The sequence below is a fragment of the Hippocampus guttulatus genome, chromosome 20 (assembly GCF_054856545.1).
Source record: "Hippocampus guttulatus isolate MCC_2025c chromosome 20, RoL_Hgut_1.0, whole genome shotgun sequence".
NCBI classification, from domain to species: domain Eukaryota; kingdom Metazoa; phylum Chordata; class Actinopteri; order Syngnathiformes; family Syngnathidae; genus Hippocampus; species Hippocampus guttulatus.
The window spans coordinates 11,692,769-11,720,000 of record NC_141280.1 but is presented as its reverse complement, the minus strand read 5'-3'; the positions used below and the strand labels follow the sequence as shown (position 1 = coordinate 11,720,000).

The window sequence follows — 27,232 nt, the reverse complement described above, 5'->3', positions numbered from 1 at the left end:
GTACTTGGATGGGAGACCGCCTGGGAATACCAGGTGCTGTAAGCTTTTGCACCCACGTGAACACTCTTTCACGTTATTTCGCGCTACCTTTTCTCCACTTTTTTCACCTCAGCCTTAACTGGGGGACCCACAACGTTGAACTGATATTTTTAAATCTCTTATTGATGTGTTGCACCTCCGCTGGAAAAGCACACTTTTGCAACAGACATCAAGTACCGAGGAGCTGCGTGCTCGCAGCGGGCCGTATGCGAGCCTGACAGGCTGAGCGCTCAAACCACCACGGGAGCGGGCCCCTCCTTCATGCACTCGCGAGGAGGTGAATAAATGAAAAAAATTGACCCCACTACTGCGCCCCCGACCCGGAAGTGCCCTGTCAGCTATAAAGGGGACAATTTTCACTTCTTTTCTCGCTTACGGCCATACTACCCTGAGAACGCCCGATCTCGGAAGCTAAGCAGGGTCGGGCCTGGTTAGTACTTGGATGGGAGACCGCCTGGGAATACTAGGTGCTGTAAGCTTTTGCACCCACCTCCAATTCACAACACAAATCACTGCTCTTTCCTAAAATTTTGGCTTTCATTTGTCATTCAACTTTCACTTATCCTGTGTTTTGAAATCGTTTCCTTCAAGTTGATTTGACAGATCAACGTCTCTTTGGAATAAAATAATGTCCAACAGAGGGAGCCGTCTGCACGCTGCTCGGTCATGATAGCACTTGGACAAGAAGCAGCTTGGGATTTCCGCCTGCTGCATGCTTTTGCACCTCCACTGGAAAAGCAAATTTTTGCAACAGACATCAAGTACCGAGGAGCTGCGTGCTCGCAGCGGGCCGTATGCGAGCCTGACAGGCTGAGCGATCAAACCACCACGGGAGCGGGCCCCTCCTTCGTGCACTCGCGAGGAGGTGAATAAATGAAAAAAAATCACCCCACTACTCCGCCCCCGACCCGGAAGTGCCCTGTCAGCTATAAAGGGGACAATTTCACTTCTTTTCTCGCTTACGGCCATACTACCCTGAGAACTTCCGATCTCGTCTGTTCTCGGAAGCTAAGCAGGGTCGGGCCTGGTTAGTACTTGGATGGGAGACCGCCTGGGAATACCAGGTGCTGTAAGCTTTTGCACCCACGTGAACACTCTTTCACCTTATTTTGCGCTTCCTTTTCTCCACTTTTTCACCTCAGCCTTAACTGGGAGAGCCACAACGTTGAACTGACATTTTTAAATCTCTTATTGATGTGTTGCACCTCCGCTGGAAAACCACACTTTTGCAAAAGACATCAAGTACCGAGGAGCTGCGTGCTCGCAGCGGACCGTATGCGAGCCTGACAGGCTGAGCGCTCAAACCACCACGGGAGCGGGCCCCTCCTTCGTGCACCCGCGAGGAGGTGAATAATTAAAAAAAAAATTCACCCCACTATTCCGACCCGGAAGTGCCCTGTCAGCTATAAAGGGGACAATTTTAACTTCTTTTCTCGCTTACGGCCATACTACCCTGAGAACGCCCGATCTCGTCCGATCTCGGAAGCTAAGCAGGGTCGGGCCTGGTTAGTACTTGGATGGGAGACCGCCTGGGAATACCAGGTGCTGTAAGCTTTTGCACCCACGTGAACACTCTTTCACGTTATTTCGCGCTACCTTTTCTCCACTTTTTTCACCTCAGCCTTAACTGGGGGACCCTCAACGTTGAACTGATATTTTTAAATCTCTTATTGATGTGTTGCACCTCCGCTGGAAAAGCACACTTTTGCAACAGACATCAAGTACCGAGGAGCTGCGTGCTCGCAGCGGACCGTATGCGAGCCTGACAGGCTGAGCGCTCAAACCACCACGGGAGCGGGCCCCTCCTTCGTGCACTCGGGAGGAGGTGAATAAATGAAAAAAATTCACCCCACCACTCCGCCCCCGACCCGGAAGTGCCCTGTCAGCTATAAAGGGGACGATTTTCACTTCTTTGCTCGCTTACGGCCATACTACCCTGGGAACGCCCGATCTCGTCCGATCTCGGAAGCTAAGCAGGGTCGGGCCTGGTTAGTACTTGGATGGGAGACCGCCTGGGAATACCAGGTGCTGTAAGCTTTTGCACTCACGTGAATACTCTTTCACGTTATTTCGCGCTACCTTTTCTCCACTATTTCACCTCAGCCTTAACTGGGAGAGCCACAACGTTGAACTGACATTTTTAAATATCTTATTGATGTGTTGCACCTCCGCTGGAAAAGCACACTTTTGCAACAGACATCAAGTACCGAGGAGCTGCGTGCTCGCAGCGGACCGTATGCGAGCCTGACAGGCTGAGCGCTCAAACCACCACGGGAGCGGGCCCCTCCTTCGTGCACTCGGGAGGAGGTGAATAAATGAAAAAAATTCACCCCACCACTCCGCCCCCGACCCGGAACTGCCTTGTCAGCTATAAAGGGGACAATTTTCACTTCTTTTCTCGCTTACGGCCATACTACCCTGAGAACGCCCGATCTCGTCCGATCTCGGAAGCCAAGCAGGGTCGGGCCTGGTTAGTACTTGGATGGGAGACCGCCTGGGAATACCAGGTGCTCTAAGCTTTTGCACCCACGTGAACACTCTTTCACGTTATTTCGCGCTACCTTTTCTCCACTTTTTTCACCTCAGCCTTAACTGGGGGACCCTCAACGTTGAACTGATATTTTCCATCCATCCATCCATCCATCTTCTACCGCTTATCCGGGGCCGGGTCGCGGGGGCAACAGCTTTAGCAGGGAAGCCCAGACTTCCCTCTCCCTAGCTACTTCTTCCAGCTCTCCCCGGGGGATCCCGAGGCGTTCCCAGGCCAGCTGGGTGACATAGTCACTCCAGCGTGTCCTGGGTCTTCCTCGGGGTCTCCTCCCAGTGGGACATGCCCGGAACACCTCACCAGGGAGGCGTTCAGGAGGCATCCGAATCAGATGCCCAAGCCACCTCATCTGGCTCCTCTCGATGTGGAGGAGAAGCGGCTCGACTCTGAGCCCCTCCCGGATGACCGAGCTTCTCACCTTATCTCTAAGGGAGAGCCCGGACACCCTGCGGAGAAAACTCATTTCGGCCGCTTGTATCCGGGATCTCGTTCTTTCGGTCACGACCCATAGCTCGTGACCATAGATGAGGGTTGGAACGTAGATCGACCGGTAAATTGAGAGCTTCGCCCTTCGGCTCAGCTCCTTCTTCACCACGACAGACCGATACAACGTCCGCATCACAGCAGACGCTGCACCGATCCGCCTGTCGATCTCTCGCTCCCTCCTGCCCTCACTCGTGAACAAGACCCCAAGATACTTAAACTCCTCCACTTGGGGCAAGATCTCTCCCCCGACCCGGAGGGGGCACTCCACCCTTTTCCGACTGAGGACCATGGTTTCAGATTTGGAGGTGCTGATTTTCATCCCAACCGCTTCACACTCAGCTGCGAAACGCTCCAGTGAGAGTTGGAGAGCCCCGTTTGAAGGAGCCAACAGCACCACATCATCTGCAAAAAGCAGGGATGCAATACTGAGGCCACCAAAACGGACGCCCTCAACGCTTCGGCTGCGCCTAGAAATTCTGTCCATAAAGATTATGAACAGAATCGGCGACAAAGGGCAGCCTTGGCGGAGTCCTACCCTCACTGGAAACGATTCCGACTTACTGCCGGCAATGCGAACCAAACTCTGACATCGGTGGTATAGTGACCGAATAGCCCGTATCAGGGGGTTCGGTACCCCATACCCACGAAGCACCCCCCACAGAACTCCCCGAGGGACACGGTCAAACGCCTTCTCCAAGTCCACAAAACACATGTAGACTGGTTGGGCGAATTCCCACATACCCTCGAGGACCCTGCTAAGGGTGTAGAGCTGGTCCACTGTTCCACGGCCGGGACGAAAACCACACTGCTCCTCCTCAATCTGAGGCTCGACTTCCTGACGGACCCTCCTCTCCAGCACCCCTGAATAGACCTTACCAGGGAGGCTGAGGAGTGTGATCCCTCTGTAGTTGGAACACACCCTCCGGTCCCCCCTTTTAAAAAGAGGGACTACCACCCCGGTCTGCCAATCCAGAGGCACTCTCCCCGTTGACCACGCGATGTTGCAGAGGCGTGTCAACCAGGACAGCCCCACAACATCCAGAGCCTTGAGGAACTCCGGGCGGATCTCATCCACCCCTGGGGCCCTGCCACCGAGGAGCTTTTTAACCACATCGGTGACTTCAACCACAGAGATAGGAGAGCCCACCTCAGGGTCCTCAGACTCTGCTTCCTCCAAGGAAGACGTGTTGGTGGAGTTGAGGAGGTCTTCGAAGTACTCTGCCCACCGGTTCACAACGTCCCGAGTCGAAGTCAGCAGCGCCCCATCCCCACTGTACACAGTGTTAGTGGTGCACTGCTTCCCCCTCCTGAGACGTCGGATGGTGGACCAGAATTTCCTCGAAGCCGTCCGGAAGTCGGCTTCCATGGCCTCACCGAACTCTTCCCACGCTCGGGTTTTTGCCTCGGCGACCACCGAAGCTGCGTTCCGCTTGGCCAGTCGATACCCGTCAGCTGCCTCTGGGGTCCCACAGGCCATAAAGGCTCGATAGGACTCCTTCTTCAGCTTGACGGCATCCCTTACTGCTGGTGTCCACCAGCGAGTACGAGGGTTGCCGCCACGACAGGCACCAACCACCTTACGGCCACAACTCAGATTGGCCGCCTCAACAATAGAGGCACGGAACATGGTCCACTCGGACTCAATGTCCCCCGTCTCCCCCGGAACATGGGAAAAGCTCTGTCGGAGGTGGGAGTTGAAACTCCTTCTGACAGGGGATTCTGCCAGACGCTCCCAACAAACCCTCACAATACGTTTGGGTCTGCCAGGACGGACCGGCATCTTCCCCCACCATCGGAGCCTACTCACCACCAGGTGGTGATCAGTTGACAGCTCCGCCCCTCTCTTCACCCGAGTGTCCAAAACATGCGGCCGCAAATCCGATGATACAACCACAAGGTCGATCATCGAACTACGGCCTAGGGTGTCCTGGTGCCAAGTGCACATATGGACACCCTTATGTTTGAACAAGGTGTTCGTTATGGACAATCCGTGGCGAGCACAGAAGTCCAATAACAAAACACCACTCGAGTTCTGATCGGGGGGGCCGTTCCTCCCAATCACGCCCCTCCAGGTCTCACTGTCATTGCCCACGTGAGCATTGAAGTCCCCCAGCAGAACAAGGGAGTCCCCAGCAGGAGTACTCTCCAGCACACCCTCCAAGGACTCCAAAAAGGGTGGGTATGCTGAGCTGCCGTTTGGTGCATATGCACAAACAACAGTCAGGACCCGTCCCCCCACCCGAAGGCGGAGGGAAGCAACCCTCTCGTCTACCGGTGTGAACCCCAATGTACAGGCACTGAGCCGGGGGGCAATGAGTATGCCCACACCTGCTCTGCGCCTCTCACCATGAGCAACTCCAGAGTGGAAGAGAGTCCAACCCCTCTCGAGAGAACTAGTACCAGAACCCAGGCTGTGTGTGGAGGCAAGTCCGACTATATCCAGTCGGAACTTCTCTACCTCACACACCAGCTCGGGCTCCTTCCCTGCCAGAGAGGTGACATTCCATGTCCCAAGAGCTAGCTTCTGCAGCCGAGGATCGGACCGCCAGGGTCCCCGCCTTTGGCTGCCGCCCAGCTCGCATTGCACCCGACCCCTTTGACCCCTCCCACGGGTGGTGAGACCATGAGAAGGGGGACCCACGTTGCCTCTTCGGGCTGAGCCCGGCCGGGCCCCAACGTTGAACTGACATTTTTAAATCTCTTATTGATGTGTTGCACCTCCGCTGGAAAAGCACACTTTTGCAACAGACATCAAGTACCGAGGAGCTGCGTGCTCGCAGCGGACCGTATGCGAGCCTGACAGGCTGAGCGCTCAAACCACCACGGGAGCGGGCCCCTCCTTCGTGCACTCGGGAGGAGGTGAATAAATGAAAAAAATTCACCCCACTACTGCGCCCCCGACCCGGAAGTGCCCTGTCAGCTATAAAGGGGACAATTTTCACTTCTTTTCTCGCTTACGGCCATACTACCCTGAGAACGCCCGATCTCGTCCGATCTCGGAAGCTAAGCAGGGTCGGGCCTGGTTAGTACTTGGATGGGAGACCGCCTGGGAATACCAGGTGCTGTAAGCTTTTGCACCCACGTGAACACTCTTTCACGTTATTTCGCGCTACCTTTTCTCCACTTTTTTCACCTCAGCCTTAACTGGGGGACCCACAACGTTGAACTGATATTTTTAAATCTCTTATTGATGTGTTGCACCTCCACTGGAAAAGCAAAATTTTGCAACAGACATCAAGTACCGAGGAGCTGCGTGCTCGCAGCGGACCGTATGCGAGCCTGACAGGCTGAGCGCTCAAACCACCACGGGAGCGGGCCCCTCCTTCGTGCACTCGGGAGGAGGTGAATAAATGAAAAAAATTCACCCCACCACTCCGCCCCCGACCCGGAACTGCCTTGTCAGCTATAAAGGGGACAATTTTCACTTCTTTTCTCCCTTACGGCCATACTACCCTGAGAACGCCCGATCTCGTCCGATCTCGGAAGCCAAGCAGGGTCGGGCCTGGTTAGTACTTGGATGGGAGACCGCCTGGGAATACCAGGTGCTGTAAGCTTTTGCACCCACCTCCAATTCACAACACAAATCACTGCTCTTGCCTAAAATTTTGGCTTTCATTTGTCATTCAACTTTCACTTATCCTGTGTTTTGAAATCGTTTCCTTCAAGTTGATTTGACAGATCAACGTCTCTTTGGAATAAAATAATGTCCAACAGAGGGAGCCGTCTGCACGCTGCTCGGTCATGATAGCACTTGGACAAGAAGCAGCTTGGGATTTCCGCCTGCTGCATGCTTTTGCACCTCCACTGGAAAAGCAAATTTTTGCAACAGACATCAAGTACCGAGGAGCTGCGTGCTTGCAGCGGACCGTATGCGAGCCTGACAGGCTGAGCGCTCAAACCACCACGGGAGCGGGCCCCTCCTTCGTGCACTCGCGAGGAGGTGAATAAATGAAAAAAAATCACCCCACTACTCCGCCCCCGACCCGGAAGTGCCCTGTCAGCTATAAAGGGGACAATTTTCACTTCTTTTCCCGCCTACGGCCATACTACCCTGAGAACGCCCGATCTCGTCCTATCTCGGAAGCTAAGCAGGGTCGGGCCTGGTTAGTACTTGGATGGGAGACCGCCTGGGAATACCAGGTGCTGTAAGCTTTTGCACCCACGTGAACACTCTTTCACGTTATTTCGCGCTACCTTTTCTCCACTTTTTTCACCTCAGCCTTAACTGGGGGACCCACAACGTTGAACTGATATTTTTAAATCTCTTATTGATGTGTTGCACTTCCGCTGGAAAAGCACACTTTTGCAACAGACATCAAGTACCGAGGAGTTGCGTGCTCGCAGCGGACCGTATGCGAGGCTGACAGGCTGAGCGCTCAAACCACCACGGGAGCGGGCCCCTCCTTCGTGCACGCGCGAGGAGGTGAATAATTAAAAAAAAAATTCACCCCACTATTCCGCCCCCGACCCGGAAGTGCCCTGTCAGCTATAAAGGGGACAATTTTCACTTCTTTTCTCGCTTACGGCCATACTACCCTGAGAACGCCCGATCTCGTCCGATCTCGGAAGCTAAGCAGGGTCGGGCCTGGTTAGTACTTGGATGGGAGACCGCCTGGGAATACCAGGTGCTGTAAGCTTTTGCACCCACCTCCAATTCACAACACAAATCACTGCTCTTGCCTAAAATTTTGGCTTTCATTTGTCATTCAACTTTCACTTATCCTGTGTTTTGAAATCGTTTCCTTCAAGTTGATTTGACAGATCAACGTCTCTTTGGAATAAAATAATGTCCAACAGAGGGAGCCGTCTGCACGGGGCTCGGTCATGATAGCACTTGGACAAGAAGCAGCTTGGGATTTCCGCCTGCTGCATGCTTTTGCATCTCCGCTGGAAAAGCACACTTTTGCAACAGGCATCAAGTACCGAGGAGCTGCGTGCTCGCAGCGGACCGTATGCGAGCCTGACAGGCTGAGCGCTCAAACCACCACGGGAGCGGGCCCCTCCTTCGTGCACTCGCGAGGAGGTGAATAAATGAAAAAAATTCACCCCACTACTCCGCCCCCGACCCGGAACTGCCCTGTCAGCTATAAAGGGGACAATTTTCACTTCTTTTCTCGCTTACGGCCATACTACCCTGAGAACGCCCGATCTCGTCCGATCTCGGAACCTAAGCAGGGTCGGGCCTGGTTAGTACTTGGATGGGAGACCGCCTGGGAATACCAGGTGCTGTAAGCTTTTGCACCCACCTCCAAATCACAACACAAATCACTGCTCTTGCCTAAAATTTTGGCTTTCATTTGTCATTCAACTTTCACTTATCCTGTGTTTTGAAATCGTTTCCTTCAAGTTGATTTGACAGATCAACGTCTCTTTGGAATAAAATAATGTCCAACAGAGGGAGCCGTCTGCACGCTGCTCGGTCATGATAGCACTTGGACAAGAAGCAGCTTTGGATTTCCGCCTGCTGGATGCTTTTGCACCTCCACTGGAAAAGCAACATTTTGCAACAGACATCAAGTACCGAGGAGCTGCGTGCTCGCAGCGGACCGTATGCGAAACTGACAGGCTGAGCGCTCAAATCACCACGGGAGCGGGCCCCTCCTTCGTGCACCCGCGAGGAGGTGAATAAATGAAAAAAAATCACCCCACTACTCCGCCCACGACCCGGAAGTGCCCTGTCAGCTATAAAAGGGACAATTTTCACTTCTTTTCTCGCTTACGGCCATACTACCCTGAGAACGCCCGATCTCGTCCGATCTCGGAAGCTAAGCAGGGTCGGGCCTGGTTACTACTTGGATGGGAGACCGCCTGGGAATACCAGGTGCTGTGAGCTTTTGCACCCACGTGAACACTCTTTCACGTTATTTCGCGCTACCTTTTCTCCACTTTTTTCACCTCAGCCTTAACTGGGGGACCCTCAACGTTGAACTGATATTTTTAAATCTCTTATTGATGTGTTGCACCTCCGCTGGAAAAGCACACTTTTGCAACAGACATCAAGTACCGAGGAGCTGCGTGCTCGCAGCGGGCCGTATGCGAGCCTGACAGGCTGAGCGCTCAAACCACCACGGGAGCGGGGCCCTCCTTCGTGCACTCGCGAGGAGGTGAATAAATGAAAAAAATTCACCCCACTACTCCGGCCCCGACCCGGAAGGGCCCTGTCTGCTATAAAGGGGACAATTTTCACTTCTTTTCTCGCTTACGGCCATACTACCCTGAGAACGCCCGATCTCGTCCGATCTCGGAAGCTAAGCAGGGTCGGGCCTGGTTAGTACTTGGATGGGAGACCGCCTGGGAATACCAGGTGCTGTAAGCTTTTGCACCCTCGTGAACACTCTTTCACGTTATTTCGCGCTACCTTTTCTCCACTTTTTTCACCTCAGCCTTAACTGGGGGACCCTCAACGTTGAACTGATATTTTTAAATCTCTTATTGATGTGTTGCACCTCCGCTGGAAAAGCACACTTTTGCAACAGACATCAAGTACCGAGGAGCTGCGTGCTCGCAGCGGGCCGTATGCAAGCGTGACAGGCTGAGCGCTCAAACCACCACGGGAGCGGGCCCCTCCTTCGTGCACCCGCGAGGAGGTGAATAAATGAAAAACATTCACCCCACTACTCCGCCCCCGACCCGGAAGTGCCCTGTCTGCTATAAAGGGGACAATTTTCACTTCTTTTCTCGCTTACGGCCATACTACCCTGAGAACGCCCGATCTCGGAAGCTCAGCAGGGTCGGGCCTGGTTAGTACTTGGATGGGAGACCGCCTGGGAATACCAGGTGCTGTAAGCTTTTGCACCCACGTGAACACTCTTTCACATTATTTCGCGCTACCTTTTCTCCACTTTTTTCACCTCAGCCTTAACTGGGGACCCACAACGTTGAACTGATATTTTTAAATCTCTTATTGATGTGTTGCACCTCCACTGGAAAAGCAAAATTTTGCAACAGACATCAAGTACCGAGGAGCTGCGTGCTCGCAGCGGACCGTATGCGAGCCTGACAGGCTGAGCGCTCAAACCACCACGGGAGCGGGCCCCTCCTTCGTGCACCCGCGAGGAGGTGAATAATTAAAAAAAAAATTCACCCCACTATTCCGCCCCCGACCCGGAAGTGCCCTGTCAGCTATAAAGGGGACAATTTTAACTTCTTTTCTCGCTTAAGGCCATACTACCCTGAGAACGCCCGATCTCGGAAGCTAAGCAGGGTCGGGCCTGGTTAGTACTTGGATGGGAGACCGCCTGGGAATACCAGGTGCTGTAAGCTTTTGCACCCACGTGAATACTCTTTCACGTTATTTCGCGCTACCTTTTCTCCACTATTTCACCTCAGCCTTAACTGGGAGAGCCACAACGTTGAACTGACATTTTTAAATCTCTTATTGATGTGTTGCACCTCCGCTGGAAAAGCACACTTTTGCAACAGACATCAAGTACCGAGGAGCTGCGTGCTCGCAGCGGACCGTATGCGAGCCTGACAGGCTGAGCGCTCAAACCACCACGGGAGCGGGCCCCTCCTTCGTGCACCCGCGAGGAGGTGAATAAATGAAAATAATTCACCCCACTACTCCGCCCCCGACCCGGTAGTGCCCTGTCTGCTATAAAGGGGACAATTTTCACGTTTTCCCTCGCTTACGGCCATACTACCCTGAGAACGCCCGATCTCGTCCGATCTCGGAAGCTAAGCAGGGTCGGGCCTGGTTAGTACTTGGATGGGAGACCGCCTGGGAATACCAGGTGCTGTAAGCTTTTGCACCCACGTGAACACTCTTTCACGTTATTTCGCGCTACCTTTTCTCCACTTTTTTCACCTCAGCCTTAACTGGGGGACCCTCAACGTTGAACTGATATTTTTAAATCTCTTATTGATGTGTTGCACCTCCGCTGGAAAAGCACACTTTTGCAACAGACATCAAGTACCGAGGAGCTGCGTGCTCGCAGCTGGCCGTATGCGAGCCTGACAGGCTGAGCGCTCAAACCACCACGGGAGCGGGCCCCTCCTTCGTGCACTCGCGGGGAGGTGAATAAATGAAAAAAATTCACCCCACTACTGCGCCCCCGACCCGGAAGTGCCCTGTCAGCTATAAAGGGGACGATTTTCACTTCTTTTCTCGCTTACGGCCATACTACCCTGAGAACGCCCGATCTCGGAAGCTAAGCAGGGTCGGGCCTGGTTAGTACTTGGATGGGAGACCGCCTGGGAATACCAGGTGCTGTAAGCTTTTGCACCCACGTGAATACTCTTTGACGTTATTTCGCGCTTCCTTTTCTCCACTTTTTCACCTCAGCCTTAACTGGGAGAGCCACAACGTTGAACTGACATTTTTAAATCTCTTATTGATGTGTTGCACCTCCGCTGGAAAAGCACACTTTTGCAACAGACATCAAGTACCGAGGAGCTGCGTGCTCGCAGCTGGCCGTATGCGAGCCTGACAGGCTGAGCGCTCAAACCACCACGGGAGCGGGCCCCTCCTTCGTGCACTCGGGAGGAGGTGAATAAATGAAAAAAATTCACCCCACCCCTCAACCCCCGACCCGGAAGTGCCTGTCAGCTATAAAGGGGACAATTTTCACATTATTTCGCTTACGGCCATACTACCCTGAGAACGCCCGATCTCGTCCGATCTCGGAAGCTAAGCAGGGTCGGGCCTGGTTAGTCCTTGGATGGGAGACCGCCTGGGAATACCAGGTGCTGTAAGCTTTTGCACCCACCTCCAATTCACAACACAAATCACTGCTCTTCCCTAAAATTTTGGCTTTCATTTGTCATTCAACTTTCACTTATCCTGTGTTTTGAAATCGTTTCCTTCAAGTTGATTTGACAGATCAACGTCTCTTTGGAATAAAATAATGTCCAACAGAGGGAGCCGTCTGCACGCTGCTTGGTCATGATAGCACTTGGACAAGAAGCAGCTTGGGATTTCCGCCTGCTGGATGCTTTTGCACCTCCACTGGAAAAGCAAAATTTTGCAACAGACATCAAGTACCGAGGAGCTGCGTGCTCGCAGCGGACCGTATGCGAGCCTGACAGGCTGAGCGCTCAAACCACCACGGGAGCGGGCCCCTCCTTCGTGCACCCGCGAGGAGGTGAATAATTAAAAAAAAACATTCACCCCACTATTCCGCCCCCGACCCGGAAGTGCCCTGTCAGCTATAAAGGGGACAATTTAACTTCTTTTCTCGCTTACGGCCATACTACCCTGAGAACGCCCGATCTCGTCCGATCTCGGAAGCTAAGCAGGGTCGGGCCTGGTTAGTACTTGGATGGGAGACCGCCTGGGAATACCAGGTGCTGTAAGCTTTTGCACCCACGTGAACACTCTTTCACGTTATTTCGCGCTTCCTTTTCTCCACTTTTTCACCTCAGCCTTAACTGGGAGAGCCACAACGTTGAACTGACATTTTTAAATCTCTTATTGATGTGTTGCACCTCCACTGGAAAAGCACACTTTTGCAACAGACATTAAGTACCGAGGAGCTGCGTGCTCGCAGCTGGCCGTATGCGAGCCTGACAGGCTGAGCGCTCAAACCACCACGGGAGCGGGCCCATCCTTCGTGCACTCGCGAGGAGGTGAATAAATGAAAAAAATTCACCCCACTACTGCGCCCCCGACCCGGAAGTGCCCTGTCAGCTATAAAGGGGACACTTTTCACTTCTTTTCTCGCTTACGGCCATACTACCCTGAGAACGCCCGATCTCGTCCGATCTCGGAAGCTAAGCAGGGTCGGGCCTGGTTAGTACTTGGATGGGAGACCGCCTGGGAATACCAGGTGCTGTAAGCTTTTGCACCCACGTGAACACTCTTTCACGTTATTTCGCGCTACCTTTTCTCCACTTTTTTCACCTCAGCCTTAACTGGGGGACCCACAACGTTGAACTGATATTTTTAAATCTCTTATTGATGTGTTGCACTTCCGCTGGAAAAGCACACTTTTGCAACAGACATCAAGTACCGAGGAGCTGCGTGCTCGCAGCGGACCGTATGCAAGCCTGACAGGCTGAGCGCTCAAACCACCACGGGAGCGGGCCCCTCCTTCGTGCTCCCGCGAGGAGGTGAATAAATGAAAAAAATTCACCCCACTACTCCGCCCCCGACCCGGAAGTGCCCTGTCTGCTATAAAGGGGACAATTTTCACGTTTTCCCTCGCTTACGGCCATACTACCCTGAGAACGCCCGATCTCGTCCGATCTCGGACGCTAAGCAGGGTCGGGCCTGGTTAGTACTTGGATGGGAGACCGCCTGGGAATACCAGGTGCTGTAAGCTTTTGCACCCACCTCCAATTCACAACACAAATCACTGCTCTTACCTAAAATTTTGGCTTTCATTTGTCATTCAACTTTCACTTATCCTGTGTTTTGAAATCGTTTCCTTGAAGTTGATTTGACAGATCAACGTCTCTTTGGAATAAAATAATGTCCAACAGAGGGAGCCGTCTGCACGCTGCTCGGCCTTGATAGCACTTGGACAAGAAGCAGCTTGGGATTTCCGCCTGCTGGATGCTTTTGCACCTCCACTGGAAAAGCAAAATTTTGCAAAAGACATCAAGTACCGAGGAGCTGCGTGCTCGCAGCGGACCGTATGCGAGCCTGACAGGCTGAGCGCTCAAACCACCACGGGAGCGGGCCCCTCCTTCGTGCACTCGCGAGGAGGTGAAAAATGAAAAAAAATCACCCCACTACTCCGCCCCCGACCCGGAAGTGCCCTGTCAGCTATAAAAGGGACAATTTTCACTTCTTTTCTCGCTTACGGCCATACTACCCTGAGAACGCCCGATCTCGTCCGATCTCGGAAGCTAAGCAGGGTCGGGCCTGGTTAGTACTTGGATGGGAGACCGCCTGGGAATACCAGGTGCTGTAAGCTTTTGCACCCACGTGAACACTCTTTCACGTTATTTCGCGCTTCCTTTTCTCCACTTTTTCACCTCAGCCTTAACTGGGAGAGACACAACGTTGAACTGATATTTTGAAATTTCTTATTGATGTGTTGCACCTCCGCTGGAAAAGCACACTTTTGCAACAGACATCAAGTACCGAGGAGCTGCGTGCTCGCAGCGGACCGTATGCAAGCCTGACAGGCTGAGCGCTCAAACAACCACGGGAGCGGGCCCCTCCTTCGTCCACTCGGGAGGAGGTGAATAAATGAAAAAAATTCACCCCACCACTCCGCCCCCGACCCGGAAGTGCCCTGTCAGCTATAAAGGGGACGATTTTCACTTCTTTTCTCGCTTACGGCCATACTACCCTGAGAACGCCCGATCTCGTCCGATCTCGGAAGCTAAGCAGGGTCGGGCCTGGTTAGTACTTGGATGGGAGACCGCCTGGGAATACCAGGTGCTGTAAGCTTTTGCACCCACGTGAACACTCTTTCACGTTATTTCGCGCTTCCTTTTCTCCACTTTTTCACCTCAGCCTTAACTGGGAGAGACACAACGTTGAACTGACATTTTTAAATCTCTTATTGATGTGTTGCACCTCCGCTGGAAAAGCACACTTTTGCAACAGACATCAAGTACCGAGGAGCTGCGTGCTCGCAGCGGACCGTATGCGAGCCTGACAGGCTGAGCGCTCAAACCACCACGGGAGCGGGCCCCTCCTTCGTGCACTCGGGAGGAGGTGAATAAATGAAAAAAATTCACCCCACTACTCCGCCCCCGACCCGGAAGTGCCCTGTCTGCTATAAAGGGGACAATTTTCACGTTTTCCCTCGCTTACGGCCATACTACCCTGAGAACGCCCGATCTCGTCCGATCTCGGAAGCTAAGCAGGGTCGGGCCTGGTTAGTACTTGGATGGGAGACCGCCTGGGAATACCAGGTGCTGTAAGCTTTTGCACCCACGTGAACACTCTTTCACGTTATTTCGCGCTACCTTTTCTCCACTTTTTTCACCTCAGCCTTAACTGGGGGACCCTCAACGTTGAACTGATATTTTTAAATCTCTTATTGATGTGTTGCACCTCCGCTGGAAAAGCACACTTTTGCAACAGACATCAAGTACCGAGGAGCTGCGTGCTCGCAGCTGGCCGTATGCGAGCCTGACAGGCTGAGCGCTCAAACCACCACGGGAGCGGGCCCCTCCTTCGTGCACTCGCGAGGAGGTGAATAAATGAAAAAAATTCACCCCACTACTCCGCCCCCGACCCGGAAGTGCCCTGTCTGCTATAAAGGGGACAATTTTCACGTTTTCCCTCGCTTACGGCCATACTACCCTGAGAACGCCCGATCTCGTCCGATCTCGGAAGCTAAGCAGGGTCGGGCCTGGTTAGTACTTGGATGGGAGACCGCCTGGGAATACCAGGTGCTGTAAGCTTTTGCACCCACGTGAACACTCTTTCACGTTATTTCGCGCTACCTTTTCTCCACTTTTTTCACCTCAGCCTTAACTGGGAGAGCCACAACGTTCAACTGACATTTTTAAATCTCTTATTAATGTGTTTCACCTCCGCTGGAAAAGCACACTTTTGCAACAGACATCAAGTACCGAGGAGCTGCGTGCTCGCAGCGGACCGTATGCGAGCCTGACAGGCTGAGCGCTCAAACCACCACGGAGCGGGCCCCTCCTTCGTGCACTCGCGAGGAGGTGAATAAATGAAAAAAATTCACCCCACTACTCCGCCCCCGACCCGGAAGTGCCCTGTCTGCTATAAAGGGGACAATTTTCACGTTTTCCCTCGCTTACGGCCATACTACCCTGAGAACGCCCGATCTCGTCCGATCTCGGAAGCTAAGCAGGGTCGGGCCTGGTTAATACTTGGATGGGAGACCGCCTGGGAATACCAGGTGCTGTAAGCTTTTGCACCCACGTGAACACTCTTTCACGTTATTTCGCGCTACCTTTTCTCCACTTTTTTCACCTCAGCCTTAACTGGGGGACCCACAACGTTGAACTGATATTTTTAAATCTCTTATTGATGTGTTGCACCTCCGCTGGAAAAGCACACTTTTGCAACAGACATCAAGTACCGAGGAGCTGCGTGCTCGCAGCGGACCGTATGCAAGCCTGACAGGCTGAGCGCTCAAACCACCACGGGAGCGGGCCCCTCCTTCGTGCACTCGGGAGGAGGTGAATAAATGAAAAAAATTCACCCCACCACTCCGCCCCGACCCGGAAGTGCCCTGTCAGCTATAAAGGGGACGATTTTCACTTCTTTTCTCGCTTACGGCCATACTAACCTGAGAACGCCCGATCTCGTCCGATCTCGGAAGCTAAGCAGGGTCGGGCCTGGTTAGTACTTGGATGGGAGACCGCCTGGGAATACCAGGTGCTGTAAGCTTTTGCACCCACGTGAATACTCTTTCACGTTATTTCGCGCTTCCTTTTCTCCACTTTTTCACCTCAGCCTTAACTGGGAGAGCCACAACGTTCAACTGACATTTTTAAATCTCTTATTAATGTGTTGCACCTCCGCTGGAAAAGCACACTTTTGCAACAGACATCAAGTACCGAGGAGCTGCGTGCTCGCAGTGGACCGTATGCGAGCCTGACAGGCTGAGCGCTCAAACCACCACGGGAGCGGGCCCCTCCTTCGTGCACCCGCGAGGAGGTGAATAAATGAAAAAAATTCACCCCACTACTCCGCCCCCGACCCGGAAGTGCCCTGTCTGCTATAAAGGGGACAATTTTCACGTTTTCCCTCGCTTACGGCCATACTACCCTGAGAACGCCCGATCTCGTCCGATCTCGGAAGCTAAGCAGGGTCGGGCTTGGTTAGTACTTGGATGGGAGACCGCCTGGGAATACCAGGTGCTGTAAGCTTTTGCACCCACGTGAACACTCTTTCACGTTATTTCGCGCTACCTTTTCTCCACTTTTTTCACCTCAGCCTTAACTGGGGGACCCTCAACGTTGAACTGATATTTTTAAATCTCTTATTGATGTGTTGCACCTCCGCTGGAAAAGCACACTTTTGCAACAGACATCAAGTACCGAGGAGCTGCGTGCTCGCAGCTGGCCGTATGCGAGCCTGACAGGCTGAGCGCTCAAACCACCACGGGAGCGGGCTCCTCCTTCGTGCACTCGGGAGGAGGTGAATAAATGAAAAAAATTCACCCCACCACTCCGCCCCCGACCCGGACGTGCCTGTCAGCTATAAAAGGGACAATTTTCACTTCTTTTCTCGCTTACGGCCATACTACCCTGAGAACGCCCGATCTCGTCTGATCTCGGAAGCTAAGCAGGGTCGGGCCTGGTTAGTACTTGGATGGGAGACCGCCTGGGAATACCAGGTGCTGTAGGCTTTTGCACCCACGTGAACACTCTTTCACGTTATTTCGCGCTACCTTTTCTCCACTTTTTTCACCTCAGCCTTAACTGGGGGACCCTCAACGTTGAACTGATATTTTTAAATCTCTTATTGATGTGTTGCACCTCCGCTGGAAAAGCACACTTTTGCAACAGACATCAAGTACCGAGGAGCTGCGTGCTCGCAGCTGGCCGTATGCGAGCCTGACAGGCTGAGAGCTCAAACCACCACGGGAGCGGGCCCCTCCTTCGTGCACTCGCGAGGAGGTGAATAAATGAAAAGAATTCACCCCACTACTGCGCCCCCGACCCGGAAGTGCCCCTTCAGCTATAAAGGGGACAATTTTCACTTCTTTTCTCGCTTACGGCCATACTACCCTGAGAACGCCCGATCTCGTCCGATCTCGGAAGCTAAGCAGGGTCGGGCCTGGTTAGTACTTGGATGGGAGACCGCCTGGGAATACCAGGTGCTGTAAGCTTTTGCACCCACGTGAACACTCTTTCACGTTATTTCGCGCTTCCTTTTCTCCACTTTTTCACCTCAGCCTTAACTGGGAGAGCCACAACGTTGAACTGACATTTTTAAATCTCTTATTGATGTGTTGCACCTCCGCTGGAAAAGCACACTTTTGCAACAGACACCAAGTACCGAGGAGCTGCGTGCTCGCAGCGGACCGTATGCGAGCCTGACAGGCTGAGCGCTCAAACCACCACGGGAGCGGGCCCCTCCTTCGTGCACTCGGGAGGAGGTAAATAAATGAAAAAAATTCACCCCATCACTCCGCCCCCGACCCGGAAGTGCCCTGTCTGCTATAAAGGGGACAATTTTCACGTTTTCCCTCGCTTACGGCCATACTACCCTGAGAACGCCCGATCTCGTCCGATCTCGGAAGCTAAGCAGGGTCGGGCCTGGTTAGTACTTGGATGGGAGACCGCCTGGGAATACCAGGTGCTGTAAGCTTTTGCACCCACGTGAACACTCTTTCACGTTATTTCGCGCTTCCTTTTCTCCACTTTTTTCACCTCAGCCTTAACTGGGGGACCCACTAAGTTGAACTGATATTTTTAAATCTCTTATTGATGTGTTGCACCTCTGCTGGAAAAGCACACTTTCAAACAGACATCAAGTACCGAAGAATTGCGTGCTCGCAGCGGACCGTATGCGAGCCTGACAGGCTGAGCGCTCAAACCACCACGGGAGCGGGCCCCTCCTTCGTGCACTCGGGAGGAGGTTAATAAATGAAAAAAATTCACCCCACCACTCCGCCCCCGACTCGGAAGTTCCCTCCATCCATCCATCATCTACCGCTTATCCGGGGCCGGGTCGCGGGGGCAACAGCTTTAGCAGGGAAGCCCAGACTTCCCTCTCCCTAGCTACTTCTTACAGCTCTCCCCGGGGGATCCCGAGACATTCCCAGGCCAGCTGGGTGACATAGTCTCTCCAGCGTGTCCTGGGTCTTCCTCGGGGTCTCCTCCCGGTGGGACATGCCCGGAACACCTCACCAGGGAGGCGCTCAGGAGGCATCCGAATCAGATGCCCAAGCCACCTCATCTGGCTCCTCTCGATGTGGAGGAGAAGTGGCTCGCCTCTGAGCCCCTCCCGGATGACCGAGCTTCCCACCTTATCTCTAAGGGAGAGCCCGGACACCCTGCGGAGAAAACTCATTTCGGCCGCTTGTAACCGGGATCTCGTTCTTTCGGTCACGACCCATAGCTCGTGACCATAGATGAGGGTTGGAACATAGATCGACCGGTAAATTGAGAGCTTCGCCCTTTGGCTCAGCTCCTTCTTCACCACAACAGACCGATACAACGTCCGCATCACAGCAGACGCTGCACCGATCCGCCTGTCGATCTCTCGCTCCCTCCTGCCCCCACTCGTGAACAAGACCCCAAGATACTTGAACTCCTCCACTTGGGGCAAGATCTCCTCCCCGACCCGGAGGGGGCACTCCACCCTTTTCCGACTGAGGACCATGGTTTCAGATTTGGAGGTGCTGATCTTCATCCCAGCCGCTTCACACTCGGCTGCGAAACGCTCCAGTGAGAGTTGGAGAGCCCTGTTTGAAGGAGCCAACAGCACCACATCATCTGCAAAAAGCAGGGATGCAATACTGAGGCCCCCAAAACGGACCCCCTCAACGCTTCTGCTGCGCCTAGAAATTCTGTCCATAAAGGTTATGAACAGAATCGGCGACAAAGGGCAGCCTTGGCGGAGTCCTACCCCCACTGGAAACGATTCCGACTTACTGCCGGCAATGCGAACCAGACTCTGACATCGGTGGTATAGTGACCGAACCGCCCGTATCAGGGGGTTCGGTACCCCATACCCACGAAGCACCCCCCACAGAACTCCCCGAGGGACATGGTCAAACGCCTTCTCCAAGTCCACAATACACATGTAGACTGGTTGGGCGAATTCCCACATACCCTCGAGGACCCTGCTAAGGGTGTAGAGCTGGTCCACTGTTCCACGGCCGAGACGAAAACCACACTGCTCCTCCTCAATCTGAGGCTCGACTTCCTGACGGACCCTCCTCTCCAGCACCCCTGAATAGACCTTACCAGGGAGGCTGAGGAGTGTGATCCCTCTGTAGTTGGAACACACCCTCCGGTCCCCCTTTTTAAAAAGAGGGACTACCACCCCGGTCTGCCAATCCAGAGGCACTCTCCCTGTTGACCACGCGATGTTGCAGAGGCGTGTCAACCAGGACAGCCCCACAACATCCAGAGCCTAGAGGAACTCCGGGCGGATCTCATCCACCCCTGGGGCCTTGCCACCGAGGAGCTTTTTAACCACATCGGTGACTTCAACCACAGAGATAGGAGAGCCCACCTCAGAGTCCCCAGGCTCTGCTTCCTCCAAGGAAGGCGTGTTGGTGGAGTTGAGGAGGTCTTCCAAGTACTCTGCCCACCGGTTCACAACGTCCCGAGTCGAAGTCAGCAGCACCCCATCCCCACTGTACACAGTGTTAGTGGTGCACTGCTTCCCCCTCCTGAGACGTTGGATGGTGGACCAGAATTTCCTCGAAGCCGTCCGGAAGTCGGCTTCCATGGCCTCACCGAACTCCTCCCACGCTCCGGTTTTTGCCTCGGCGACCACCGAAGCTGCGTTCCGCTTGGCCAGTCGATACCCATCAGCTGCCTCTGGGGTCCCACAGGCCATAAAGGCTCGATAGGACTCCTTCTTCAGCTTGACGTCATCCCTTACTGCTGGTGTCCACCAGCGAGTACGGGGGTTGCCGCCACGACAGGCACCAACCACCTTACGGCCACAACTCAGATTGGCCGCCTCAACAATAGAGGCACGGAACATGGTCCACTCGGGCTCAATGTCCCCCGCCTCCCCCGGAACATGGGAAAAGCTCTGTCGGAGGTGGGAGTTGAAACTCCTTCTGACAGGGGATTCCGCCAGACGCTCCCAACAAACCCTCACAATACGTTTGGGTCTGCCAGGACGGGCCGGCATCTTCCCCCACCATCGGAGCCTACTCACCACCAGGTGGTGATCAGTTGACAGCTCCGCCCCTCTCTTCACCCGAGTGTCCAGAACATGCGGCCGCAAATCCTATGATACAACTACAAAGTCGATCATCGAACTGCGGCCTAGGGTGTCCTGGTGCCAAGTGCACATATGGACACCCTTATGTTTGAACAAGGTGTTCGTTATGGACAATCCGTGGCGAGCACAGAAGTCCAATAACAAAACACCACTCGAGTTCTGATCGGGGGGGCCGTTCCTCCCAATCACGCCCCTCCAGGTCTCACTGTCATTGCCCATGTGAGCATTGAAGTCCCCCAGCAGAACAAGGGAGTCCCCAGCAGGAGTACTCTCCAGCACACCCTCCAAGGACTCCAAAAAGGGTGGGTATACTGAGCTGCTGTTTGGTGCATATGCACAAACAACAGTCAGGACCCGTCCACCCACCCGAAGGCGGAGGGAGGCAACCCTCTCGTCTACCGGTGTGAACCCCAATGTACAGGCACTGAGCCGGGGGGCAATGAGTATGCCCACACCTGCTCTGCGCCTCTCACCGTGACCAACTCCAGAGTGGAAGAGAGTCCAACCCCTCTCGAGAGAACTGGTACCAGAACCCAGGCTGTGTGTGGAGGCAAGTCCGACTATATCCAGTCGGAAATTCTCTGCCTCACACACCAGCTCGGGCTCCTTCCCTGCCAGAGAGGTGACATTCCATGTCCCAACAGCCGAGGATCTGACCGCCAGGGTCCTCGCCTTTGGCTGCCGCCCAGCTCACATTGCACCCGACCCCTTTGGCCCCTCTCATGGGTGGTGAGCCCATGGGAAGGGGGACCCACGTTGCTTCTTCGGGCTGTGCCCGGCCAGGCCCCATGGGTGTAGGCCCGGCCACCAGGCGCTTCCCAACGAGCCCCACCTCCAGGCCTGGCTCCAGAGGGGGGCCCCGGTGACCCGCGTCCGGGCAAGGGAAACCTTGGTCCATATATTTTTCTGATCATAAGGGTCTTTGAGCCGTGCTTTGTCTGGCCCCTCACCCAGAACCTGTTTGCCATGGGTGACCCTCCCAGGGGCATGAAGCCCCAGACAACTTAGCTCCTAGGATCATTGGGACACACAAACCCCTCCACCACGGTAAGGTGACGACTCAAGGGGCCGGAAGTTCCCTGTCAGCTATAAAGGGGACAATTTTCACATTTTCTCCTTTTACGGCCATACTACCCTGAGAATGCCCGATCTCGTCCGATCTCGGAAGCTAAGCAGGGTTGGGCCTGGTTAGTACTTGGATGGGAGACCGCCTGGGAATACCAGGTGCTGTAAGCTTTTGCACCCACGTGAACACTCTTTCACGTTATTTCGCGCTTCCTTTTCTCCACTTTTTTCACCTCAGCCTTAACTGGGGGACCCACAACGTTGAACTGATATTTTTAAATCTCTTATTGATGTGTTGCACCTCCACTGGAAAAGCAAAATTTTGCAACAGACATCAAGTACCGAGGAGCTGCGTGCTCGCAGCGGACCGTATGCGAGCCTGACAGGCTGAGCGCTCAAACCACCACGGGAGCGGGCCCCTCCTTCGTGCACTCGGGAGGAGGTGAATAAATGAAAAAAATTCACCCCACCACTCCGCCCCCGACCCGGAACTGCCTTGTCAGCTATAAAGGGGACAATTTTCACTTCTTTTCTCGCTTACGGCCATACTACCCTGAGAACGCCCGATCTCGTCCGATCTCGGAAGCTAAGCAGGGTCGGGCCTGGTTAGTACTTGGATGGGAGACCGCCTGGGAATACCAGGTGCTGTAAGCTTTTGCACCCACCTCCAATTCACAACACAAATCACTGCTCTTGCCTAAAATTTTGGCTTTCATTTGTCATTCAACTTTCACCTATCCTGTGTTTTGAAATCGTTTCCTTCAAGTTGATTTGACAGATCAACGTCTCTTTGGAATAAAATAATGTCCAACAGAGGGAGCCGTCTGCACGCTGCTCGGTCATGATAGCACTTGGACAAGAAGCAGCTTGGGATTTCCGCCTGCTGGATGCTTTTGCACCTCCACTGGAAAAGCAAAATTTTGCAAAAGACATCAAGTACCGAGGAGCTGCGTGCTCGCAGCGGACCGTATGCGAGCCTGACAGGCTGAGCGCTCAAACCACCACGGGAGCGGGCCCCTCCTTCGTGCACTCGCGAGGAGGTGAATAAATGAAAAAAAATCACCCCACTACTCCGCCCCCGACCCGGAAGTGCCCTGTCAGCTATAAAAGGGACAATTTTCACTTCTTTTCTCGCTTACGGCCATATTACCCTGAGAACGCCCGATCTCGTCCGATCTCGGAAGCTAAGCAGGGTCGGGCCTGGTTAGTACTTGGATGGGAGACCGCCTGGGAATACCAGGTGCTGTAAGCTTTTGCACCCACGTGAACACTCTTTCACGTTATTTCGCGCTTCCTTTTCTCCATTTTTTCACCTCAGCCTTAACTGGGAGAGACACAACGTTGAACTGACATTTTTAAATCTCTTATTGATGTGTTGCACCTCCGCTGGAAAAGCACACTTTTGCAACAGACATCAAGTACCGAGGAGCTGCGTGCTCGCAGCGGACCGTATGCGAGCCTGACAGGCTGAGCGCTCAAACCACCACGGGAGCGGGCCCCTCCTTCGTGCACTCGGGAGGAGGTGAATAAATGAAAAAAATTCACCCCACTACTCCGCCCCCGACCCGGAAGTGCCCTGTCTGCTATAAAGGGGACAATTTTCACGTTTTCCCTCGCTTACGGCCATACTACCCTGAGAACGCCCGATCTCGTCCGATCTCGGAAGCTAAGCAGGGTCGGGCCTGGTTAGTACTTGGATGGGAGACCGCCTGGGAATACCAGGTGCTGTAAGCTTTTGCACCCACGTGAACACTCTTTCACGTTATTTCGCGCTACCTTTTCTCCACTTTTTTCACCTCAGCCTTAACTGGGGGACCCTCAACGTTGAACTGATATTTTTAAATCTCTTATTGATGTGTTGCACCTCCGCTGGAAAAGCACACTTTTGCAACAGACATCAAGTACCGAGGAGCTGCGTGCTCGCAGCTGGCCGTATGCGAGCCTGACAGGCTGAGCGCTCAAACCACCACGGGAGCGGGCCCCTCCTTCGTGCACTCGCGAGGAGGTGAATAAATGAAAAAAATTCACCCCACTACTGCGCCCCCGACCCGGAAGTGCCCTGTCAGCTATAAAGGGGACAATTTTCACTTCTTTTCTCGCTTACGGCCATACTACCCTGAGAACGCCCGATCTCGTCCGATCTCGGAAGCTAAGCAGGGTCGGGCCTGGTTAGTACTTGGATGGGAGACCGCCTGGGAATACCAGGTGCTGTAAGCTTTTGCACCCACGTGAACACTCTTTCACGTTATTTCGCGCTTCCTTTTCTCCACTTTTTCACCTCAGCCTTAACTGGGAGAGCCACAACGTTGAACTGACATTTTTAAATCTCTTATTGATGTGTTGCACCTCCGCTGGAAAAGCACACTTTTGCAACAGACATCAAGTACCGAGGAGCTGCGTGCTCGCAGCGGACCGTATGCGAGCCTGACAGGCTGAGCGCTCAAACCACCACGGGAGCGGGCCCCTCCTTGGTGCACTCGGGAGGAGGTGAATAAATGAAAAAAATTCAACCCACCACTCCGCCCCCGACCCGGAAGTGCCCTGTCAGCTATAAAGGGGAGGATTTTCACTTCTTTTCTCGCTTACGGCCATACTACCCTGAGAACGCCCGATCTCGTCTGATCTCGGAAACTAAGCAGGGTCGGGCCTGGTTAGTACTTGGATGGGAGACCGCCTGGGAATACCAGGTGCTGTAAGCTTTTGCACCCAGGTGAATACTCTTTCACGTTATTTCGCGCTTCCTTTTCTCCACTTTTTCACCTCAGCCTTAACTGGGAGAGCCACAACGTTGAACTGACATTTTTAAATCTCTTATTGATGTGTTGCACCTCCGCTGGAAAAGCACACTTTTGCAACAGACATCAAGTACCGAGGAGCTGCGTGCTCGCAGCGGACCGTATGCGAGCCTGACAGGCTGAGCGCTGAAACCACCACGGGAGTGGGCCCCTCCTTCGTGCACTCGGGAGGATGTGAATAAATGAAAAAAATTCACCCCACTACTCCGCCCCCGACCCGGAAGTGCCCTGTCTGCTATAAAGGGGACAATTTTCACGTTTTCCCTCGCTTACGGCCATACTACCCTGAGAACGCCCGATCTCGTCCGATCTCGGAAGCTAAGCAGGGTCGGGCCTGGTTAGTACTTGGATGGGAGACCGCCTGGGAATACCAGGTGCTGTAAGCTTTTGCACCCACCTCCAATTCACAACACAAATCACTGCTCTTGCCTAAAATTTTGGCTTTCATTTGTCATTCAACTTTTACTTATCCTGTGTTTTGAAATCGTTTCCTTCAAGTTGATTTGACAGATCAACGTTTCTTTGGAATAAAATAATGTCCAACAGAGGGAGCCGTCTGCACGGGGCTCGGTCATGATAGCACTTGGACAAGAAGCAGCTTGGGATTTCCGCCTGCTGGATGCTTTTGCACCTCCACTGGAAAAGCAAAATTTTGCAAAAGACATCAAGTACCGAGGAGCTGCGTGCTCGCAGCGGACCGTATGCGAGCCTGACAGGCTGAGCGCTCAAACCACCACGGGAGCGGGCCCCTCCTTCGTGCACTCGCGAGGAGGTGAATAAATGAAAAAAAATCACCCCACTACTCCGCCCCCGACCCGGAAGTGCCCTGTCAGCTATAAAAGGGACAATTTTCACTTCTTTTCTCGCTTACGGCCATACTACCCTGAGAACGCCCGATCTCGTCCGATCTCGGAAGCTAAGCAGGGTCGGGCCTGGTTAGTACTTGGATGGGAGACCGCCTGGGAATACCAGGTGCTGTAAGCTTTTGCACCCACGTGAACACTCTTTCACGTTATTTCGCGCTTCCTTTTCTCCATTTTTTCACCTCAGCCTTAACTGGGAGAGACACAACGTTGAACTGACATTTTTAAATCTCTTATTGATGTGTTGCACCTCCGCTGGAAAAGCACACTTTTGCAACAGACATCAAGTACCGAGGAGCTGCGTGCTCGCAGCGGACCGTATGCGAGCCTGACAGGCTGAGCGCTCAAACCACCACGGGAGCGGGCCCCTCCTTCGTGCACTCGGGAGGAGGTGAATAAATGAAAAAAATTCACCCCACTACTCCGCCCCCGACCCGGAAGTGCCCTGTCTGCTATAAAGGGGACAATTTTCACGTTTTCCCTCGCTTACGGCCATACTACCCTGAGAACGCCCGATCTCGTCCGATCTCGGAAGCTAAGCAGGGTCGGGCCTGGTTAGTACTTGGATGGGAGACCGCCTGGGAATACCAGGTGCTGTAAGCTTTTGCACCCACGTGAACACTCTTTCACGTTATTTCGCGCTACCTTTTCTCCACTTTTTTCACCTCAGCCTTAACTGGGGGACCCTCAACGTTGAACTGATATTTTTAAATCTCTCATTGATGTGTTGCACCTCCGCTGGAAAAGCACACTTTTGCAACAGACATCAAGTACCGAGGAGCTGCGTGCTCGCAGCTGGCCGTATGCGAGCCTGACAGGCTGAGCGCTCAAACCACCACGGGAGCGGGCCCCTCCTTCGTGCACTCGCGAGGAGGTGAATAAATGAAAAAAATTCACCCCACTACTGCGCCCCCGACCCGGAAGTGCCCTGTCAGCTATAAAGGGGACAATTTTCACTTCTTTTCTCGCTTACGGCCATACTACCCTGAGAACGCCCGATCTCGTCCGATCTCGGAAGCTAAGCAGGGTCGGGCCTGGTTAGTACTTGGATGGGAGACCGCCTGGGAATACCAGGTGCTGTAAGCTTTTGCACCCACGTGAACACTCTTTCACGTTATTTCGCGCTTCCTTTTCTCCACTTTTTCACCTCAGCCTTAACTGGGAGAGCCACAACGTTGAACTGACATTTTTAAATCTCTTATTGATGTGTTGCACCTCCGCTGGAAAAGCACACTTTTGCAACAGACATCAAGTACCGAGGAGCTGCGTGCTCGCAGCGGACCGTATGCGAGCCTGACAGGCTGAGCGCTCAAACCACCACGGGAGCGGGCCCCTCCTTGGTGCACTCGGGAGGAGGTGAATAAATGAAAAAAATTCACCCCACCACTCCGCCCCCGACCCGGAAGTGCCCTGTCAGCTATAAAGGGGAGGATTTTCACTTCTTTTCTCGCTTACGGCCATACTACCCTGAGAACGCCCGATCTCGTCTGATCTCGGAAGCTAAGCAGGGTCGGGCCTGGTTAGTACTTGGATGGGAGACCGCCTGGGAATACCAGGTGCTGTAAGCTTTTGCACCCACGTAAACACTCTTTCACGTTATTTCGCGCTTCCTTTTCTCCACTTTTTCACCTCAGCC

At 53.6% G+C, this 27,232-nt stretch overlaps 38 non-coding genes and 4 pseudogenes across 38 annotated transcripts in view; all 42 read left to right on the top strand.

Annotated features, from left to right (window-relative positions):
• The window catches only part of LOC147188385 (5S ribosomal RNA), a 119-nt gene extending 74 nt beyond the window's left edge, over positions 1-45 (top strand). The window contains exon 1 of the ribosomal RNA XR_015098075.1: positions 1-45. This exon is cut by the window's left edge and continues 74 nt beyond it. This is a non-coding gene — a ribosomal RNA (5S ribosomal RNA).
• Positions 46-409: 364 nt separating this feature from the next.
• On the top strand, positions 410-518 carry LOC147188384 (5S ribosomal RNA; annotated as a pseudogene).
• Positions 519-996: 478 nt separating this feature from the next.
• On the top strand, positions 997-1,115 carry LOC147188383 (5S ribosomal RNA). The gene has a single exon (XR_015098418.1). It is a non-coding gene; the product is annotated as a 5S ribosomal RNA (ribosomal RNA).
• Positions 1,116-1,474: 359 nt separating this feature from the next.
• LOC147188382 (5S ribosomal RNA) lies at positions 1,475-1,593 on the top strand. The gene has a single exon (XR_015098553.1). It is a non-coding gene; the product is annotated as a 5S ribosomal RNA (ribosomal RNA).
• A 364-nt stretch (positions 1,594-1,957) lies between these two features.
• LOC147188381 (5S ribosomal RNA) lies at positions 1,958-2,076 on the top strand. Its single transcript, XR_015098550.1, has one exon. It is a non-coding gene; the product is annotated as a 5S ribosomal RNA (ribosomal RNA).
• Positions 2,077-2,439: 363 nt separating this feature from the next.
• LOC147188380 (5S ribosomal RNA) lies at positions 2,440-2,558 on the top strand. Its single transcript, XR_015098413.1, has one exon. It is a non-coding gene; the product is annotated as a 5S ribosomal RNA (ribosomal RNA).
• A 3,467-nt stretch (positions 2,559-6,025) lies between these two features.
• On the top strand, positions 6,026-6,144 carry LOC147188379 (5S ribosomal RNA). The gene has a single exon (XR_015098552.1). It is a non-coding gene; the product is annotated as a 5S ribosomal RNA (ribosomal RNA).
• Positions 6,145-6,508: 364 nt separating this feature from the next.
• On the top strand, positions 6,509-6,627 carry LOC147188378 (5S ribosomal RNA). The gene has a single exon (XR_015098259.1). It is a non-coding gene; the product is annotated as a 5S ribosomal RNA (ribosomal RNA).
• A 479-nt stretch (positions 6,628-7,106) lies between these two features.
• On the top strand, positions 7,107-7,225 carry LOC147188377 (5S ribosomal RNA). The gene has a single exon (XR_015098462.1). It is a non-coding gene; the product is annotated as a 5S ribosomal RNA (ribosomal RNA).
• Positions 7,226-7,591: 366 nt separating this feature from the next.
• Positions 7,592-7,710, top strand: LOC147188376 (5S ribosomal RNA). The gene has a single exon (XR_015098551.1). It is a non-coding gene; the product is annotated as a 5S ribosomal RNA (ribosomal RNA).
• Positions 7,711-8,189: 479 nt separating this feature from the next.
• Positions 8,190-8,308, top strand: LOC147188375 (5S ribosomal RNA). The gene has a single exon (XR_015098224.1). It is a non-coding gene; the product is annotated as a 5S ribosomal RNA (ribosomal RNA).
• A 479-nt stretch (positions 8,309-8,787) lies between these two features.
• Positions 8,788-8,906, top strand: LOC147188374 (5S ribosomal RNA). Its single transcript, XR_015098306.1, has one exon. It is a non-coding gene; the product is annotated as a 5S ribosomal RNA (ribosomal RNA).
• Positions 8,907-9,270: 364 nt separating this feature from the next.
• Positions 9,271-9,389, top strand: LOC147188373 (5S ribosomal RNA). The gene has a single exon (XR_015098549.1). It is a non-coding gene; the product is annotated as a 5S ribosomal RNA (ribosomal RNA).
• Positions 9,390-9,753: 364 nt separating this feature from the next.
• On the top strand, positions 9,754-9,862 carry LOC147188372 (5S ribosomal RNA; annotated as a pseudogene).
• A 365-nt stretch (positions 9,863-10,227) lies between these two features.
• LOC147188371 (5S ribosomal RNA) lies at positions 10,228-10,336 on the top strand (annotated as a pseudogene).
• Positions 10,337-10,699: 363 nt separating this feature from the next.
• On the top strand, positions 10,700-10,818 carry LOC147188370 (5S ribosomal RNA). Its single transcript, XR_015098548.1, has one exon. It is a non-coding gene; the product is annotated as a 5S ribosomal RNA (ribosomal RNA).
• A 364-nt stretch (positions 10,819-11,182) lies between these two features.
• Positions 11,183-11,291, top strand: LOC147188369 (5S ribosomal RNA; annotated as a pseudogene).
• Positions 11,292-11,651: 360 nt separating this feature from the next.
• On the top strand, positions 11,652-11,770 carry LOC147188368 (5S ribosomal RNA). Its single transcript, XR_015098092.1, has one exon. It is a non-coding gene; the product is annotated as a 5S ribosomal RNA (ribosomal RNA).
• A 481-nt stretch (positions 11,771-12,251) lies between these two features.
• Positions 12,252-12,370, top strand: LOC147188367 (5S ribosomal RNA). Its single transcript, XR_015098547.1, has one exon. It is a non-coding gene; the product is annotated as a 5S ribosomal RNA (ribosomal RNA).
• A 363-nt stretch (positions 12,371-12,733) lies between these two features.
• LOC147188366 (5S ribosomal RNA) lies at positions 12,734-12,852 on the top strand. Its single transcript, XR_015098546.1, has one exon. It is a non-coding gene; the product is annotated as a 5S ribosomal RNA (ribosomal RNA).
• Positions 12,853-13,216: 364 nt separating this feature from the next.
• Positions 13,217-13,335, top strand: LOC147188365 (5S ribosomal RNA). Its single transcript, XR_015097934.1, has one exon. It is a non-coding gene; the product is annotated as a 5S ribosomal RNA (ribosomal RNA).
• A 478-nt stretch (positions 13,336-13,813) lies between these two features.
• Positions 13,814-13,932, top strand: LOC147188364 (5S ribosomal RNA). Its single transcript, XR_015098545.1, has one exon. It is a non-coding gene; the product is annotated as a 5S ribosomal RNA (ribosomal RNA).
• A 363-nt stretch (positions 13,933-14,295) lies between these two features.
• On the top strand, positions 14,296-14,414 carry LOC147188363 (5S ribosomal RNA). Its single transcript, XR_015098544.1, has one exon. It is a non-coding gene; the product is annotated as a 5S ribosomal RNA (ribosomal RNA).
• A 363-nt stretch (positions 14,415-14,777) lies between these two features.
• Positions 14,778-14,896, top strand: LOC147188362 (5S ribosomal RNA). The gene has a single exon (XR_015098543.1). It is a non-coding gene; the product is annotated as a 5S ribosomal RNA (ribosomal RNA).
• Positions 14,897-15,260: 364 nt separating this feature from the next.
• LOC147188361 (5S ribosomal RNA) lies at positions 15,261-15,379 on the top strand. The gene has a single exon (XR_015098542.1). It is a non-coding gene; the product is annotated as a 5S ribosomal RNA (ribosomal RNA).
• A 363-nt stretch (positions 15,380-15,742) lies between these two features.
• On the top strand, positions 15,743-15,861 carry LOC147188360 (5S ribosomal RNA). Its single transcript, XR_015098081.1, has one exon. It is a non-coding gene; the product is annotated as a 5S ribosomal RNA (ribosomal RNA).
• Positions 15,862-16,224: 363 nt separating this feature from the next.
• Positions 16,225-16,343, top strand: LOC147188359 (5S ribosomal RNA). Its single transcript, XR_015098052.1, has one exon. It is a non-coding gene; the product is annotated as a 5S ribosomal RNA (ribosomal RNA).
• Positions 16,344-16,706: 363 nt separating this feature from the next.
• On the top strand, positions 16,707-16,825 carry LOC147188358 (5S ribosomal RNA). Its single transcript, XR_015097936.1, has one exon. It is a non-coding gene; the product is annotated as a 5S ribosomal RNA (ribosomal RNA).
• Positions 16,826-17,188: 363 nt separating this feature from the next.
• On the top strand, positions 17,189-17,307 carry LOC147188357 (5S ribosomal RNA). Its single transcript, XR_015098022.1, has one exon. It is a non-coding gene; the product is annotated as a 5S ribosomal RNA (ribosomal RNA).
• A 364-nt stretch (positions 17,308-17,671) lies between these two features.
• On the top strand, positions 17,672-17,790 carry LOC147188356 (5S ribosomal RNA). Its single transcript, XR_015098541.1, has one exon. It is a non-coding gene; the product is annotated as a 5S ribosomal RNA (ribosomal RNA).
• A 363-nt stretch (positions 17,791-18,153) lies between these two features.
• On the top strand, positions 18,154-18,272 carry LOC147188355 (5S ribosomal RNA). Its single transcript, XR_015098540.1, has one exon. It is a non-coding gene; the product is annotated as a 5S ribosomal RNA (ribosomal RNA).
• Positions 18,273-21,990: 3,718 nt separating this feature from the next.
• LOC147188354 (5S ribosomal RNA) lies at positions 21,991-22,109 on the top strand. The gene has a single exon (XR_015098269.1). It is a non-coding gene; the product is annotated as a 5S ribosomal RNA (ribosomal RNA).
• A 364-nt stretch (positions 22,110-22,473) lies between these two features.
• On the top strand, positions 22,474-22,592 carry LOC147188353 (5S ribosomal RNA). Its single transcript, XR_015098538.1, has one exon. It is a non-coding gene; the product is annotated as a 5S ribosomal RNA (ribosomal RNA).
• A 479-nt stretch (positions 22,593-23,071) lies between these two features.
• Positions 23,072-23,190, top strand: LOC147188352 (5S ribosomal RNA). Its single transcript, XR_015097952.1, has one exon. It is a non-coding gene; the product is annotated as a 5S ribosomal RNA (ribosomal RNA).
• Positions 23,191-23,553: 363 nt separating this feature from the next.
• LOC147188351 (5S ribosomal RNA) lies at positions 23,554-23,672 on the top strand. The gene has a single exon (XR_015098537.1). It is a non-coding gene; the product is annotated as a 5S ribosomal RNA (ribosomal RNA).
• A 364-nt stretch (positions 23,673-24,036) lies between these two features.
• Positions 24,037-24,155, top strand: LOC147188350 (5S ribosomal RNA). Its single transcript, XR_015098536.1, has one exon. It is a non-coding gene; the product is annotated as a 5S ribosomal RNA (ribosomal RNA).
• A 363-nt stretch (positions 24,156-24,518) lies between these two features.
• Positions 24,519-24,637, top strand: LOC147188349 (5S ribosomal RNA). Its single transcript, XR_015098256.1, has one exon. It is a non-coding gene; the product is annotated as a 5S ribosomal RNA (ribosomal RNA).
• A 363-nt stretch (positions 24,638-25,000) lies between these two features.
• Positions 25,001-25,119, top strand: LOC147188348 (5S ribosomal RNA). The gene has a single exon (XR_015098535.1). It is a non-coding gene; the product is annotated as a 5S ribosomal RNA (ribosomal RNA).
• A 479-nt stretch (positions 25,120-25,598) lies between these two features.
• Positions 25,599-25,717, top strand: LOC147188347 (5S ribosomal RNA). The gene has a single exon (XR_015098534.1). It is a non-coding gene; the product is annotated as a 5S ribosomal RNA (ribosomal RNA).
• A 363-nt stretch (positions 25,718-26,080) lies between these two features.
• Positions 26,081-26,199, top strand: LOC147188346 (5S ribosomal RNA). The gene has a single exon (XR_015098532.1). It is a non-coding gene; the product is annotated as a 5S ribosomal RNA (ribosomal RNA).
• A 364-nt stretch (positions 26,200-26,563) lies between these two features.
• On the top strand, positions 26,564-26,682 carry LOC147188345 (5S ribosomal RNA). The gene has a single exon (XR_015098531.1). It is a non-coding gene; the product is annotated as a 5S ribosomal RNA (ribosomal RNA).
• Positions 26,683-27,045: 363 nt separating this feature from the next.
• LOC147188344 (5S ribosomal RNA) lies at positions 27,046-27,164 on the top strand. The gene has a single exon (XR_015097844.1). It is a non-coding gene; the product is annotated as a 5S ribosomal RNA (ribosomal RNA).
• Positions 27,165-27,232: the final 68 nt, after the last annotated feature.